General features: G+C 36.5%; 1 protein-coding gene across 2 annotated transcripts in view; it reads left to right on the forward strand.

The window, feature by feature from the left end:
- Positions 1-14,585, forward strand: part of LOC149251687 (glutathione gamma-glutamylcysteinyltransferase 1-like) — a 502,910-nt gene that overhangs the window by 369,975 nt on the left and 118,350 nt on the right. The gene's annotated exons all lie outside the window — the stretch shown is intronic.

Genomic DNA, 14,585 nt, shown 5'->3' on the forward strand with positions numbered 1-14,585 from the left:
CTTTCTCACATTCTTATCATTAATATTATATATTTGACTTTCTTGTAATTAAATTTCTTTGCACAACATATCATATTGTTTGGGATCCTGCCATAACTAACCTAACCTTAGCTCATGACAGAAAATATAGTACAAACACCACAACAATTAACACGAACACCTAAAAAACTAATCTTCATCATATCAGGAAAACATAGAGACAAGGTGCAATGCTAGACCACTTATTAATTCCACTGTGAATACAATACAACATGTTACTAGTAACTTTTGCAATTAAGATCCAAAGTCCAAAGATTGGTGCAAGCATAAGGATATCTCAAGAGGGATGGCAATGTCACCACATAAATCCTTTTTTCACTCAAGATCAGATCTCTTCTGATACAAGAGGTGTTATCCCTGGGGTTAGAATTACTAAAACTTAAAGAAACAAGCTTCAAGGTGACATGAAGAGTTGTCTTAACAAAACAGATATTTTTATATGATTATTTAGATAGATTTTATGGGTGGTTGATGGGGTAAGACTAGTGCGAACAGTTCAATAGTGCATATGGGGTCAATGAGGTCACCATGAGGGGTGAAAATGGATGGTATATGGGAGAAATCACTGCTGTAATAACATGCAGAAAACCACTGTGACATTAGGTTGATAATGGCTGGAAAATAAGAATAATGTAAGCCCTCTATTGGTGCACTACTTATACACATGCTAGGAAAATAAAGAGTGATATCATTTCATATTTAATACTATGGAGCCCTATAATGAATGATAAGCAGCAATGCTTTAAGTCTGAAAGTGAAAACAGCAGGGAGGATAAATTAAGATAACCTTATTTAAGCCTCTTTTCTCAACAGCCGGTTGCCCTAATTGAGAACTTATTTCAGTAGATTTAAGAAAGATTTGAACACCTACAATTCAGCAATGAATGAAGATGCATAGACACACATTGATAAGAGAATTCACCAATCAAATTGCCATAGGAGGAACTCAAAACCACATACTCCTCTCCACTTTCCACTGTCCTTCCTTTTGGGTTGGTATGACATGTACCTTGACAAGTTTCATGCTTCATAGTCCCATGAGAATAATGGGTTTGGATGCTTGAGGTTCATGCAATTTTATATAAAGATAAAAAGAGCAAGATACAGATTTCAAAATGCAAAAGAAAATAAAGGGATATCAGTGATAAATAAAAAGGAAAAAAATAAGCTTGAACTCTACCCCTTCACTATGAGCCCATTTCCCCAAGCCCTATGCAATGAAACACATTACTAAAGACAGACTAAGCAAAATTATCCCAACGCCTATGCAATGAAATTCTGTAATACCACTTTATTTTTTTAATTAAAAATTTCTGGAAATTTTACGATGATATTTCTTCAAAAGATGCACTCCATAATTTGTTGAGAAAATTTAACAAGAAATTCACAGAGCTTGTTGACAATAAACTACAGAACCCCAGCTACTTTATTTATTTAATATTGAGAAGGAAATTTCGTCAGATTTATTAGGAAACCTAACAAATAGATAAGCTGGAAAAACTCATTCTTCTTCAGAATCCTTCTCTGACTAAATTCCCTTGTTTGCAATGTACACTACTTCAGCCTTCTAACAGTTACTCGAAAATCTTGCCCTGTAATAATCCTTTTTATTAATTTACAAAATTCGTTCAGAAGTTGTTAAAAGTAGGCAGCTTCGGTTGGAATTTCATCATCAAAATCATGGAGACAAATAATATTTTGCCTGTTGACCAAGTCGGCCTCAACATGTTCATGTTGGCCCCACAAGAGGAATTTGAGCCTCCAAAGTCAAATATAAATAGACCAATCGTTGGTCATTTGGCATCATTTCACATCACGCAATCTGATCTGAAATTCGCAGGATTTCACACGTGCGAAGGAGGAGGCTTCTTTCTGTTTTGACTGAGTTGACTTTTGTTAGATGATCCAAAAATACTTTTTTATCATAGGTTATAAAATTAGAATAAAATAATTATTAATTTAAGATATTAAATTAATAATTATTATTCTAGAATGTTTAATTATTTAATGGAGACTTTTAGAATTAGCATATTGTTGTAACTAGATATGACTCTCCAAATGAGTCGTATCTTAGGATCTATTATAGGAGATTAGTTAGCTAGTTGGTTTGAATAGCATTTATTGTAAATGGACACTTGTTATTGAATAAGTGATCCATAATTAGAGGTAGTTAGGACATGGAGCTTATAAATAGCTCATTGCAAGAGTGTTTGTGTTGTTCGGGTGTAAACTCTTGCAAATCAATTATGTAATTGTTTTTTCTGATTAATAAAATTACGTGTCTGAGGACACTTCTGCCATTATTGTGGTATCAGAGCTATGGTAATGCTGCAGTTGATTTGAGAAGGAGATTCCAGCAGTTGATTTGAGGAGGAGATTCCAGCTCTATCAGATCGTGGAAAAACTCAACTCCGTTGAAGTGCTCAGCAATTGGTTATTGAATGTCGATTGTGGGATGCGTACTTGCTTTTCCCTGCACTGTAATTGTAATATCCATCCGCTGGCCTGTGGGCGCCTAGATCAGCAACTCTACCAGCGCTACCGAAAGCGAAAGAAGATGGCACAACAGCTGCTGCTGCTTCATTTCTTTGGTGAAGTGTAACGTAAGGCATGATCTAGAGCTAATTGTTTTTATACCGTTCACATCTGATTCCACATGACAAATTTTGTTGCAGCATGCAATTATCTGCAATAAAAAGAAATTAAAGATATTGTTGTTCAGGCTCCACCAAAGCGCGGATGTGTATCTTGTTCTTTTGGGTTGCCGGCATCTGCTGTACATGATGTAAATATAACAGTAATCACAGAGGGAGCGTTTACCGGATTCATGATGCCAAACGATGGGACGAATCCTTGCTGTCATCTAGAAAAGTTGGCCTGAGCTTTCCTGGAAAATCGACATAAAAAAAACGTTTTCTCATTGTGCAAAGCGTACATAAGGAAGCAATCTACAGTTTCAGCAGGGGCTTTTCGAAAGTATCATTAAAAGAATATTTAACTATATTTCGTTGGGTTCAAAGAAGTGATAAACAAAAAGGTTGAGAGTGTTTTTTGAAAGCCTCATACTAATGCTCGCTACAGCACCTTCGCTGTCACCTTCCAATGTGAGGAAGTAGCTGATTTTGTATGGTGTTAAAACTAAAGTTAAATTGAAGAGTAAAGACGCAGAGATAAGGAGTTTTTTTTGTATTTTGAGAGTTATGGTATTTTTTTAATTTATTGTGTGTGAAGTAATTAGTGATTTTGTTTGGGAGAAATACGGTGATTGTAATTTTTAAAGGAACGTATGTAAAGGCTTTTTTAAAAAGAGTGTTTATAAAGTCTTTATGGAATTTTAAGGAGACATAAGGCGTATTTCTAATTCCTTATGTAATGGAGTGATAAGTTTGGAGAGATAGCAAGTGGAATGTGAGAGAATGAGTGGAGTGTTTCCATGAGAGATTTAGTGAGAATATTTATATGAGAGATAATGATTTTTTATTTGTAACTTGGAGAGATAAGGTGTGTTTAATAATTTGTTTTCAAGAAGCTATTTTTTAATTGGGATCATCATATTTGTAACTCAAAGTAATTTTACTTTGAGGGGGGGTAATTTTTTTTACCAGGTTGTGCAAGGCACCATTGTAAAAAGTCAAATTTTGAAAGTTGCCCTGTAAAAATTTGAGAAATTGACTAGAGCCAAGTGCAAAGCTCAGTCAATATGCTCCTGTTTTGACGACTATTCGAGGGTCAAGGCCAAGCCCCGATAGATCGTGTTTTTTGCGTGGTGTGTTGTGTTGACTATCTTGTCCTTTCTGTTCTGCTTCTTGGTGCGTCTCTTCATCGCTAAAAATGTCTAAGTTGATTAACTTATTTTCTGATTCCGACAAACTAGAAGGCACCAAATCTTATAAAACGTGGCATCGTCTTATTGAAAGCACACTCATTTACAATGAATTATGGCAAGGAATATGTGATGGAGATGTAAAGCCGAATAAACCCACAGATGCAGATCCACTGGCAAAATGGGAAATCAAGAATGCTAAAGCCTTAGCTCTTATTAAATCGTCTGTGAATGATGAAATGTATGTACATATAGAGAATGCCACAGATGCATGGACTGCCTTGAAAACTTTTAAAGACCTCTTTGATACTCAGCCTGAATCAAAGAAGGTTGATTTACAGTTAAAATTGTTGCAACAAAAATTAACTGAAGATGGTGATATTCTTGAATATCTCTCCAGACTTAAGAATATTAAGCAAGAAATTATTAATGCTGGTTTTCCCGCAATTGATGATAGCTTTATGGTCACAATTGTAATTGCTGGGCTTCCTTCTTCCTATACGCATTTTTTAGAAACTTTACAAGTAACTGGGAAATTAGAAAAACTAAAGTTTGATGAACTTTGTGAAATGTTAAGTCAGCATGATAAAACTTTTGGGAAGAAGAAGAAAGTTGGTGAAGATGTTTTTCTCACAGAAGCCAGCACAAGTAAGTCTTCAGCAGATAGTTCTCGAGGAAGAGGCCGATGGAATCAGAATCAAGCACAACATAATCGAGGTCGAAGCCCAGGTAGAGGCAACAATTTTAACAGAGGAGGAAGAAATAATTTTCAAGGTAGAGGAAACAACCAAGGAAGAGGCAATTTTCAAGCACAAGGATATAATAGTCAAGGTAGAGGACAATCTCCAAATAGAGGTCAAAGCAGAGGCAGAGGACAATCTTCAGGAAGAGGAAGAGACTTAAGTCAAATTGTATGTCGAAGATGTAACAAAGTTGGCCATTATGCTGAAGATTGTCGAACTTCACTTAGTAGAATTCCCAAGTTTCAGCAGCATTCAGCACAATTTGCAAATGATCAAGATGACGACAGCTCAGAATATGTTTTTACTTCCTCACCAGCATCACAAATTTCATCTCATCTTAGAAGTGACTATGAAGATGCCTGGATCTTGGATTCCGGGGCAACTCAGCACATGACTTGTCGACGTGATTTTTTCTGGAATTTTGAAGAATGCCAACTTAATTCAATTTTTCTTGCTGATGATACAAAACATACTCCTTATGGAAAAGGAGTAGTGAAAGTTTTTCTCCCTGACATTGGAGAAAAATTGATTTCCAATGTATGGTATGTACCTAGTTTCAAGAGAAATTTGCTCTCTTTAGTCACGATTCGACAAGCAGGACATCAGGTAATTATGGAAGATGGTTTAGTGAAGATTAATTCAGTGAAACAGAATTTGAAAATAGTCATGACAGGTTATGAAGATGGAAAATTGTTACGGATGAAAGGGACAGTTATTCCAAGGCATTCTGATTTTGCAGGGGCAGTGACTACAGGTATTTCACCTATCAGACTATGGCATGTAAGATATGGACATTTGAATTTTGAGAGTCTTTCACAATTACAGAAACAAGGAATGGTTAAAGGCCTTCCCACATTCAAAAGGGAAAATGCAAAATGTGAAGCTTGCATTTATGGAAAACAAAATCGAGAAAGTTTTCCAACAAGTTCATGGCGAGCAAACAGGCGGCTTCAACTAATTCACAGTGATGTTTGTGGTCCCCTACAAACCTCATTTGGTGGTTGCAAGTATTTCTTACTATTCGTTTATGATTTCAGCAGAATGACTTGGGTTTACTTCTTGAAGAACAAGTCAGAAGCATTTGATAAGTTTAAACTTTTTCGCCAACTTGTTGAAAATGAAGTCAAAGAAAAGATAGGTACTCTGAGGACGGATAATGGGGGAGAATTCACTTCAAATGAATTCAAAACTTATTGCAGTGAAAATGGCATAAGACGACATCTCACTAATGTTTACACTCCACAGCAAAATGGAGTAGTCGAAAGAATGAATCGCACTTTGTTAGGGATGGCGAGATCCATGTTAACCTTTAAGAGGTTAAGTCCAACATATTGGGCGGAAGCAATCCATACAGCTGTCTACTTAAGAAACAGATCTCCAACTGCTTCTTTAGACGGAATCACACCTTATGAAGCTTGGTTTGGTTTCAAACCTCGAGTTAAACATCTTAGAGTTTTTGGGTCAGTATGTTATGCCTTAGTTCCGAAAGAAAAACGAACGAAGCTTGACTCAAGAAGTTTAAAATGCACAATGATTGGCTATTCTGATGAGAAGAAAGGGTATCGTCTTTTGACCAATGGAAAATTCATTGTGAGCAGGGATGTCATTTTTGATGAAACAGAGAGTAAGAGCGCTGAAGAAATTGAAAATCTTCTTCACAAATTAGAAACTAAGGGAAGTACAAGAAATGGAAAAATGCAAAGTCAACCAACTTCACCAAATTGGTACGAACTTGATTTTCCTTCCTCTGAAGATGAGTCATCCAGTCCATCTACATCAACAACATCATCCGGGTCTTCTAGCAGTTCATCCGCATCTCCAAGCAGCAGTAGTTCTTCAGACAGTGAGTCTCCACATTCTTCACCTGAACGACGTACATCAGTTTATATTAATCCTCTTTACAATGATGGGGACTTTACAGAAGCACAAACAAGTGAGCACCAACTTCCAAAATGGGCAGTTCAACTTTTGAAAGATGTAAAGCCTGATGAACAGAATAAAACTGGCACCAGAAGAGCACATAGAAGTGAAGGCAATTTTGCCTTGATAGCAAATGATTTTACTGAACCGTCCACATACAAAGAGGCAGTAAAACATAAAGAATGGCAACAGGCTATGGTTGACGAATATAAAGCAGTAATTGATAACAACACTTGGAAACTTGTTGATTGTCCAGCAAATGTTAAACCCATAGGATGCAAATGGGTTTACAGAATTAAGTATAATCAGAAGGGTGAACTTGACAAGTATAAAGCACGACTTGTCGCAAAAGGTTTTGCGCAGCAGGAAGGCATTGATTATGAAGAAACCTTTGCTCCAACAGCTAAATGGAACACCATCCGATTAACACTTGCATTGGCTGCTCAAAAAGGATGGAAACTTCATCAAATGGATGTGAAAAGTGCTTTTCTCAATGGGCATTTACAGGAGGACGTGTATATGACCCAACCACCAGGTTTTGAAGTTGAAGGACAAGAACATAAAGTCTGCAAATTGATCAAGGCTTTATATGGATTAAAACAAGCTCCCCGAGCTTGGTATGCAAAGATGGATGAATACCTTAAGAAAGTTGGTTTTCAACGAAGTGAATCTGATGATACTTTGTATGTGCGGCAACAGGGAAAATATCTGGTAATTCTTGTTATGTACGTAGATGATTTGATCATTACTGGCAACCATGATGATCATATTGCACAGGTGAAAAAGGAGTTACAAGCAGGTTTTAAGATGACAGATTTGGGATTACTTCACTACTATCTTGGAGTTGAAGTCTTCCAACGTCCACATCATATTTTCATTTCTCAGAGTAAGTATGCAGCAGAGGTTCTTCAGCGATTTGGCATGCAAGATTGCAAGCCCGTTCTCACCCCCATGGAGCAAAACTTGAAACTTTCAAAATTTGAAGGGGGGGAAAAGGTGGACAGTACAACTTACAGATAGTTGATTGGCAGCTTGATTTATTTGACAAATACTCGTCCTGATCTATCTTATGCAGTCAGTATTCTTTCACGTTTTATGCAGGAACCACGAGACAGCCACTGGAATGCAGCCAAAAGAGTTCTTCGATATATCCAAGGAACAAAAGATTTTGGTCTTCTTTACACAAAGACTAAAAATTTTGTACTTGGTGGATATTCTGATGCCGACTTTGCTGGGAGTATTGATGATCGAGCATCAACATCAGGCTATTTAATGAATATGGGGTCAGTAGCAGTATCTTGGAGTTGTAAGAAACAAGCTACAGTGGCCACTTCTTCAGCAGAAGCAGAGTACATTTCAGCATGGGAAGCAGCATGTGAAATTGTTTGGTTGTGCCGAATTTTGCAGGACTTGGGCATTTCTCAGGGAGAAGCTACATCATTGTTCATTGACAGCCAGTCAGCCATCAAACTTGCCAAGAACCCAGTGTTTCATTCAAAGACAAAGCATGTGGACACCAAGTATCATCATATCAGGTCGCTCATTGCAAAAGATGTCCTCAAACAAGTTTATTATCCTTCCGAAGATCAGATCTCCGACATTTTCACCAAACCGCTTGGCAGAATAAAATTTACTAAGTTCAGGGATGAACTTGGTATCTGTTGTAATGTATCTTTGGATCATAGGGGGGAATGTTAGATGATCCAAAAATACTTTTTTATCATAGGTTATAAAATTAGAATAAAATTAGAATAAAATAATTATTAATTTAAGATATTAAATTAATAATTATTATTCTAGAATGTTTAATTATTTAATGGAGACTTTTAGAATTAGCATATTGTTGTAACTAGATATGACTCTCCAAATGAGTCGTATCTTAGGATCTATTATAGGAGATTAGTTAGCTAGTTGGTTTGAATAGCATTTATTGTAAATGGACACTTGTTATTGAATAAGTGATCCATAATTAGAGGTAGTTAGGACATGGAGCTTATAAATAGCTCATTGCAAGAGTGTTTGTGTTGTTCGGGTGTAAACTCTTGCGAATCAATTATGTAATTGTTTTTTCTGATTAATAAAATTACGTGTCTGAGGACACTTCTGCCACTTCTGCCATTAACTTTCTGGTCTATTTTCTGCCTGCATTGACCAGCGTTGACTTTCTTTGATTGGGCTATTTCTTTGCTTCTTTGACCGAATTCTTGACTGTCTTGGAAGGCCGAATTGCAGGAGACTTTGACTGAATTTCTAGGCACGTTTTCTGACGTTAACCACATTGTTTAACTAGGGTTTGGCAACAGTCAACCCTCTCATTTGGCCAAAGATTGCAGGTTGGTTTTGGTCCTTGGTTCAAGTTGGCCAAAGCTTTGACTGTACTTGGAGTCCGAATCTTTGACTGCGTTGACCGAGTTTCTGGGCTGTTCTTTTGGGTGTTGACCACATGATTGACTAAGCTCTAACCACAAGTTGTCTGAGACATTTGACTAAGCTTCCTCAAGCTGAATTTCGTCCTTTTGTTTCAGACTATCATATTTGACCAGATTTGACTTTCTCTCTCCCATTTGATTGGATTTGGATTGGTTGACTTGGAAAGTCAAAGGTTTGACTTTGACTGATTTGTAGATGTACAATTGGACTATGTATCTCATGTTGAACATTGATTGACAAATAGAAGAAGAAGAATTGATTCTGGGTTTTCCCACTTGTGGGGTTTTTCCTTGGTCTTTGACCAAAATCAACGTGTCTCAGTTTGTGTGGTTATTTTCTATTGTGCATTTATTTTTTACTATTCTATCAATAATTTCTTAACTGTTACTGGGGTGAATGAAAGTGAATGAAATAGTTTTAAGTGATTATTACAACATAGAAAATTGTGGAAAATTAACATGGTATCAGAGCTGAGGTGAAGATTAGCCTTTGGAGACTAGAGGACACCCCTTTGAGACACTTTTCTTGCTGATTGGGAATCAACTTTCTTGGACAAGATGACTACCTCTTACTTCAATATTAAAGAGACGTTGAATGATGCTTCCAACTTTGTAGCGTGGAGGGCTAGATTGGATCTTACCCTTAAAGAGAATGATGTGATGGAGTATGTGCATGGCCAAGTAGTTGAACCTCCTAAGAATGCCAATTCCACTGCGAAATCCATGTACAAGAAGGGTGATATCAAGGCCAAGAAGATCATTGACTCTCTTAGAGACCATCTCATGACCTATGTGTCCACGCTGAAGAAGTCAAAGAAATGTATGACAAATTGATTGGGATGTATGAGGTCAACAATCTTAGCCAAGTCATTTCCTTGAAGAGTCAACTTTGTGACATCAAGATGAACAAGTTTGAATCTATAATAGCCTATTTCATGAGAATCTCTCAAATAACTTAATAAGAGATCAACTTCTTTCGATTAGAGAAGTTATACTTGATAGAGAGTTGGTGTAGATGACCCTTGGAGGACTCCCCATATCTTGGGAGACATTTATTACCGACATTAGTTGCAAAAAAGAGCTCCCTACATTTGATGAACTTTTGGGCAATTGCACTCAAGAAGAATCCAGGCTCATTTCCACAGGAAGAATTCAAAGACAAGAAGAGGAAGAACCTATAGCCTTTGCAGCGTATCTCAAGAAAGGGAAAGGGAAAGGAAGACCTTCCCAATGGAATTCAAAGAAGCCAACTCCAATATTCAACAACAAGAGAAGGGACTTGTCCAAAGTCCAAAACTATAGATGTGATAGATTTGGTAACATAGCCCGAGATTGTCCTGATAGAAGAAATGCTCAAAGGCCCAACAACAAGAGCAACAACAATGGCAACAACAACAACTTCAACAATCGAAGAAGAAGAGCAAGACTTATTGCTCATGCAAGTGTTGAAGAGTCCCAACACCCTCAAAAGAGGTCTAAGAACACAAGCTATGACACTAATGTTGCTAATGCTCAATCTGAATATTTTCTTGTTGCTACTCTTTCTAGTTCATCTTCAGATAGCATTCATAGATGGCTGGTGGATAGTGGGGCATCTAGACATTTTACTGAGTATCGTGAAGTCCTTTCGAATTTGGTTGAGAGGGAGACTAATTTGAAGATTATTCTTGGAGATAATTCTACTCACCCTCTTAAAGGGTTTTGCTCTGTTTCTTTTCATTTGGAATCTGGTGAAACCATTCATCCTACAAGATGTGATGTATTTGTCGATCTTGAAGAAGAATCTTGTCTCCATTTCTACTCTAGAAGGCAAAGGGTTTAGAGTTGCATTCATGAATGGAAAAGTCCTTGCTTGGCCAAGGAGATCTAACTTGAGAGCAACACACTTGGTGTCAGAAATGAATGCCTATACAAATTTTGTGGACGACCAATCCAAGCATCGGTCCATGATACTACTAATCAATGTGAGCTTTGGCACCAGAAATTTGCACACCTTCATTACAAGGTTTTGTCTAACTTGAGTAGGATGGTTACGGGGATTCCCAGGATTGAGGTGTGTTGTAGCACGAAGTGTCTAGGCATCGTGACAACGCTCAGAGTAAGGGCTGTCATTCTAATCCTTACTCACTCCGTTTAGACTCTCTCCTAGAAAAGTCAAGGGGGGTAGTCCATAAGGTGAATGAATGAGAATAGCCTGTGAAACACAAGCTCTTGGAGACCTGAAGATGGACAACTTGATGAATTTAGAACAAATCTTGGTCAACTGAGATGAATAGATTAAACACAAGACACAACCGTAGGATAGAAATGATTATAGACCAGTGCCTTAGTATTCGATTAACCATAGACTAAATAAAAACAAGCTATCCAGAACAATTTATAAATGTGGCAAAGCGACGATCAAGAATAATTTATTGTCAATGCCCAAAATGCTATCATGCAAGAGATTCTAGATTAAAAATAATTTTCATTAAGAATTTAGATCTAGAACAATTTTCCAACAGGCAATATCATTTTTTAAAACATTAATCGCACTTGCCAATAGAGAAATCACTTACCATGAAAGGACACCAAGAAACTTTAGATGAACAATTTAATTATTCCTTAGGAAATTAATTTAATGTGGTAAAATGAAGAGATTAAATTTTTAATGTGACAAAAGTAAATTAAAAGGGTTAATAAATCGAAATTTTAATGGGCCATGGGCCACATTTAATTTTTTTAATGTATTAGTGAAAATCCTATTTTAATTTAATTCTTTAGTAATCTCAAGTCACAAAAATGAAGATTTTTTAAACTTTAGATTTTTTTAATTTTTTATTTAGGTTTTTCCTTAATTTTTAAGGTTCTAGATTTTTAATTTTTTAAGGTTTTTTAATGTTTTAAGAAAAATCAAAATAAAATAAAAAATAAAACGCAAAACAAAACAATTAAAATAAAACAAATGATATGTCAACCAAAACAAAAACAAAGTCGAATAATCCTGAAGCCTAACCTTAATACATATCATGAAACAAATGAAACACAAAATAAAAGAAAAAGTCGAATTTGTGACTGCTTGCTGTGTGTAGGTGAGTTTGATGATAGCGTGAGAGCAGTTTGAAGGAGGAAAGGGGTGACGGATAGCGAGAATGGAGCAGCGAAGAGGGACGCGAGAGGTCGAGGGGGAGTTGGATGCTTGCAGCAAATGGAAAAGAGAGCTTGGTTAAGGATGCGAAGTGGAAATGCAGCTACGACAATGGTTTTGTAGGAAAAAACGTGGGATGAGGAAGCCGCGATGGAGAAAGCCACAGGTGCAAGAGCAGTGGATGGCAAAGCCGCAGGAGGAAGAAAAGGGGTGCAGGCTTGAGGAAACGCAGAGAAGGGAAGACAAAGGAGTAGAGGAGAAGGGTAAGGGACGTGAAGGAATGGAGCTGCGGATTTGCAGGTTAAGGCAGAGGGATGAGATCCGTAGAAGAGGAAGGAGTAGCCCACGCAGATGAAGGAGTATTCAGGTAGCAAGGAGAAGAGGATGACTAGGGTTTTAAAAGGAGCTCGAGTAGCAAGGGAAGGAAAAATGCAGGAATGGAGGAGCGATGGCAGCAGTAAGGGAGAAGAAAAGAGACAGGCAGCGTGAGGTGTTTGCAGATTTGTAGGAGCGAGGGTTAATGTTGTGGCTCAATGAGATGAGGGTTTCTTACAGTTTTAATGGAGAATGTAGGCAACAACAAAGCGTTGTGGGCCTTCCTAAAGAAAATTCCAAATTTTGCAGCGAAACGAAAACCCAACTAGCAGATCGAAAAAATCAGACAATGGTAGTCAGAAAACCCCAGAAATTCTGATTAAAATGTTAAATCCTTTTGCTTCATGTTTATTCGTGAAACCCTCATGAAAGTTTCCAGATTTAAAAATTTCACAACCCTTGGATTGTAAATTTTTTAATGATATCCCTGCAAAATTATGTTGATAAATCGCCAGAGATCCAAATCTTATCCTCTAGGGCCTAGATCTGGATTCTGCACAAATTTTCTCCTCAAATTTGTAGCTGCACGACGACAAGAAAACTCTGAAATGATATATACAATGATAAAAACTAAAACCTAGGAAAAACCCAAGTCAGAAAACCAAAAAAAATTACAGATCTATGCACAAGAATGGTAGATCTATCAGATATGAGGAGTGTGAGTCCAACTCCGCTCCCAGATCTGATAATCTAAGGCTCTCAACAGCCAGATCTATCAATTTCCCACACAAAAATTAAATTTTTAAATTTTAAAGGAGGTGCTTAGCTCAAAACCCTTCGTATATCACACATAAAATCTTATGATAAGCTTGGAGCTAATTTAGTTGGTCTCTTCAGAAAACACAAATAGGGAGTTGGCTGGTCCAACTGAAAACTTCCCCTAATGCCCGAGGATCTAAAAATCAAGATCTTCCCACAAAACTTAATCCAACCTTTAAAATAGGAGTTGTCTTTAGTGCGACTTTTTGGATTTTCCGGTGCCGGAATCGGGCGGAAAAAATTGAGGTGAAATCCTTATTTGTGTTATTTAAACTGGTTTTTTGATTGTATATATGGATTCACCTCCTCAAAAATCCCTAGGGTACTTAGATTGTGCAGGGATTATTATGAAACATGTGATTTCAATAATTTCTTACCAGATTTTAAAGAAATTAGATCGGAAAAACCCACCCGAAAAGCTTCCTAAAAGTCGCACTAAATACAACTCCATTAAAATAGAGTGAGAAAATGATAATAAAATTCAGACAAATAGATATACTTGCTATTACGTTCAAAATTTAGATTATTATTCAAACCCCAGTGACTGAGCAAGATACTTGTACTCAAATCACTCTTTAGAAGCTATCATCAATGGCTTTAGAAAAAATTATACATGAAAACAACACATCTTACAGTATTCCCATGAAAAGTAATACCAACAAAATTTAACCCCAAAGCCTTTCTTTATTATCCAGGAAAAAGATTACACAAGAGCTTTTCGCTAAGCACACGACTCAAAGGTCGGATGAATTGACTAATGAATGACTTCTTATTTAAAGATAAATCCTCCAACAGCTAGTTCGAGTGATCTTTGTCAAAGCGATCTCAACTGTTGATAAAGATTAAAATTCCTTTTAATCTCATCCGTCGAAATATTTAAATATTTGGGGAAATTTGAATTTTTCAATTAAATGCATTTTAATTAACTCAAAAATTAAATTTTTGAGTTAATTTCCCTAAAATTTTGATTTTGACTTAACCCCACAGATCAAAGGTTTAAAATTTATCAAAATAATTAATTTACCTTAGTCCCTGGGCCTCTTAAAATTTAATTTTTAATGACTAACGAATTTTGCCTTTGGAGAATTTAAATTTACCTAGGACCTAGAATTAATTAAATTTTTGGCTTAGGATTTTAATTAATTTTTGACCAGAAAATTTAATTAATTAACCTATGAGGGGATAAATTATTTTTCCAACCCTCAAGACACTTTACATTATGATTTTCATATTTTTTACATAACAAGTGGGAAACCCCATTTATAATAGACCCTCACAGACTACCAATTTATGTGACAAATATAATCCAGCAAACCAAGCAATTTGTAATAACCTAACCAAATAGTTAGGTTTATCTCCAAACCACTTTT

This window comes from Pinus tabuliformis, chromosome 7 (genome assembly GCF_031772625.1).
Source record: "Pinus tabuliformis cultivar Carrire ecotype Pingquan chromosome 7, CPIR1, whole genome shotgun sequence".
Classification (NCBI taxonomy): Eukaryota; Viridiplantae; Streptophyta; class Pinopsida; order Pinales; family Pinaceae; genus Pinus; species Pinus tabuliformis.